The sequence below is a fragment of the Triticum aestivum genome, chromosome 3B (assembly GCF_018294505.1).
Source record: "Triticum aestivum cultivar Chinese Spring chromosome 3B, IWGSC CS RefSeq v2.1, whole genome shotgun sequence".
Classification (NCBI taxonomy): Eukaryota; Viridiplantae; Streptophyta; class Magnoliopsida; order Poales; family Poaceae; genus Triticum; species Triticum aestivum.
This window is the reverse complement of record NC_057801.1, coordinates 821,081,032-821,085,073: the sequence shown is the minus strand read 5'-3', so window position 1 is coordinate 821,085,073 and position 4,042 is coordinate 821,081,032.

Genomic DNA, 4,042 nt, shown 5'->3' with positions numbered 1-4,042 from the left:
GCCCCTCCCCGATAACTCTGACATGAGGGGGGGGGTCGATATACCCCCTCCCCGATAAAAAAATTTCCATGTATGTATGCCGTCGTTGTCGATATACCTCCTCCTTTACCAAGTTAAAAGAGCGTTGTCGTCGAGGCAACCCCGAACCCTTTAAGCGTTGCCGAGGCCACCCCAAACCCTAGAGAAGTGTCGAGGCCATTAATTAATATAATTCCTTGTTGTGAATAGCTATAACTAGGTCTAAGTTTGCCACTAATATATCCATCTGTCATGTTTGTATAATAATTGCCATGTTGTAATATTTGCAGAAACTATGGAGCACGGCCGAGACGAGGAAGCAGAATGGGTGTTGGGGGACATAATCGCAGTCGGAGCTAATGTCATGTCATATCTCAACGAAACTGATGGTCTGGAAGAAGAGGGTGAAGAAGCAGGCTATGGTCCTCGAACAACAGAGGAGACCGTGACCGGTGACCGAATGCCGGTGCAAGAAGGAGGCCGTGATAACGGCTCCCGTGACCGAACAGAGGCCGGCCAGGTATATATATTAATTAAGCATGTGCTGACTATAGCTAATTGATGCATTCATTGTTTTGGTATCTACACATATTAACTATCGTCTTTCTTCATCGAGCACAACTTCGGTAAAGAGACGAGGCCCGAAGAAAAAGTTGTGATAAGATGAAAGGTTCACGATCACAGCAATCACGCGCGATGGCCAACCAATTGAACCCCTCCGGACCAAGGAGGCATTTACTGCTCAGTGCAGGGTTCTTGTTAGGGACATGACCCCGATCAGCATAGAGCTATGGAATCGGCCTAAGGATAAAGAGCTTCAAGTTTCTTTTGTCGAAGATAGACAGAAAGCTGATCTTTGGAAAGCGTTGAAGGTAAATTTCACCCTACCGGAAGAGGAGGATCCGGAGAATCCAGTTATAGAGCCATTGATGAAGTCCTTTGCTCTCAAGAAGATGGCAGATCTATTCAGGAAGTGGAAAAATGACCTGAAAGCAAAGTTTGTCGACAAAGAAAAGACAGCAGAATTCATCGGCCGGTACGAGAAGCTCAGAGATCAATGGGACGCATTTGTGGCCGACAAGACATCGAAGAGGAGTAAGAAGATGTCAGCGATAAACAAGATAAATGCTACGAAGAAGGAGCATCACCATCACACGGGGTCAGGTGGCTACCTCAAAGCCCGACCGTTGTGGGCCAAGGCTGAGAACGACCTGCTTGATAAAAGGGTCGAACCAGAGACATTGAACTGGCCAGACCATTGTCGGACTTGGTTCTTCGGGGTTGGCGGAACCTTGGACCCTATAACAGGGAAATGCGTTTGGACGAGGGAGCAACTGCGAATACCCCTCACGAAGCTTCAACACTATATTAACGCAGCGCAGGAAGGGATGTTCATTTCAGACAGAGAGAAGGACGAGCTCACAATGACCCTCGGGAATGCTGAGCATCTTGGACGGACACGAGGCACGCCATGCTCCATTCCGTGGAAGGCTGGATTTCCGGACGCAGGCGGTTACAAAATGCCAAGAGAGGAGGAAGAAGGTGGAGCAGAGCGAACTGCGGGAGCTGCACGCAAGGGTACAGAAGTTAGAGGAACGAGATGCAGTTCGAGAAATATAATTGTATTATAAGCAAATGTCCATTTTAAGTTTGTTATAGACAAAAATGAAGACAAGGAACACCTTGGAGGATTTTTGAAAAGAAAACTATGTACACGAGAATCTACTCCCTCAATTTTAAGAAAAATATATTTGTAAGTTCTTAAATGAAAAATATTTGTAAGTTCTTAAAGGTTATGAAAAAAATCACACACATATGTATCACTTAGAAACTTACCCATGTGCATATAACAAAAAAAACTTACATATGTGATTTATGTAAAATAATGTGGTCATTTGAAACTTAATAATGCAGCATTCTCATCTAATTTTTGTGCACGTCACAAATGGTCATTAAGATATTAATAGGCTACTACATGGTTGTGTGCATTTTGTGATGAGGTCTCCGCAGTACTTGATGAAACCTTACCGTCGGCGTGACTGGCAGTACTCAAAATGATCAAATCATGCTAAACTTTTAAAGCGGGGTTAAAAGATAAGCAGTGGCAACAGTGGCCCCTCGAAGGCTTCGTTGATGTACTGGACGATGCCCAGTTTGTGGACGGGGTTGCATGTAAGCAGGCTTTTGTTGCACAACTCTCCAGATGCGCTCGTGCTTATTAATCGAATCATTACATTACAGAGCGTAACTGCATGCATCCAGTCATGTTGCTTCTGTTTTCCTTTTTGTATTCTTAACTTTTTTATTTCCTCCCATTTCTGTTTCTTTTTTGAAGATTTACTTTCTTACAAACACATAAATCTGTTTTAAGATACATAAACCATTTTTTAAAATTACATACACATTTGTGGAAACTGTAAATGTATGAACAACTTTTTAATTCTCATTAATATATTTTTAAATACTGTAACCCTTTTTTACTTCATGCACATCTTTAATGCGTGCACACTTTTTAGTTACATTAACATTACAAAGAATACATGAACAATAGTTAATACATGATGTTTAAAAAATATCTGAACAATTTTTTTGTCGCATATTATATTCAAAATGCTTGAACACTTATTTAACTACATGAACATTTTAGAAATATGTGAACAATTTTTTAGTTACAACTTGCAAATACTATTTTTCTCAAAATATGCGAGCAATAATTTTGAGTTACATAAACATTATAAACTGTACATGAACACTTTCTCGAATATTTGGGAATATACTTTATGGCACACAGATATTTTACCTTTTGTAGTTAGTTATATACAAATTAATAGTATAAATATTTTTAAATTTTTTAGGAATTTTTTCAAGTTTTATGAAAAAGAGAATAATTGTAGTGTTTTTAGTGGGCCACACTAAGTGTGGCCCATTTAGCTCGGGCGTATGAGAAGGAAGATGAGCTTTCTATGTCAAGATAATTATGGGTTTGCTAGGAAGAAGGGCCAAATATTGATTCATTGACAGAATGGTTAGAAATTTTTCTCTTTGTCGATATGTTACTAGCTCTATGATAAAATGTTGAAACCATCAATTACTATATTGTACATGAATGAACCCGGGCTTTTGCATTCAAGACCTCGCCGATGCATTAATTTTGTTTTATCTAGATACCTAACAATGCTATCACTGGAATGCAACTCAAATATTACATTCCTCCTATATATGGCGGTCGCTTGCGTGCCGGTGAAAAAAAAGCACGTGATGGCATCCGTCCTCACGAAGCTATAGGAGGAGGCAGGACCGTCGGCGGGATATAGATCATTCCAAAGAGCAATGTTGGTGCAGATTGTGCCTGATGAGCTTACGCAAGACAATTTCCCCAGGCGAGAGAGGGCTGTGACTTGGTTGCCAAATCGAGGCACGAGATTACCTCAAGGGCGATGAAAGTTTGTACATCTCCCTGCTTTGTGAGAGCCTTTGAATCTTTGCAGAGTTTATTGTGTAGGACGTGAAAGGACTTCCCACGGAGGGGAGGAGAAGCGGAAACCGTGTAGATGAATGAAGCATGCCGCGTCGCGAATGGGCGGCTGTTCCAAATTCTTGATAGCCTTGGCATCGTCGATCTCGTCCCACTTCTTCTTCTAGTGATCAACGGCGACCAAGGCGCGGGAGATCTCCTTCCACTTCTAGAAGAGCTTGGTGGCCTGGGGAGTGACGTGGCCACCGTCGTTGTAGGCTGCGACCACCTGATCCCGGACCATCGTGAATCTTTCCGCCTCTCATGCCACGAGGACGAACATGGCCATGGATTTGCGAACCTCCTGTTCGGGAATGGCGGTTCCCCCACCTTGAAGCGGGCAAGGATGGAGGTCGCGTGGGCAGCTGCGGCCTTCCCGACGGGTACCTACACCATGACTTGGATGTCGCCGCTGCCGGTGAGACCACGGTAAGTGCTGTTGACGGAGAGCTCTTTGAAGCCAGGAAGCAGGTCGCCCTCCTTCTGGAAGGCCAACCAGTCACCGGCTTG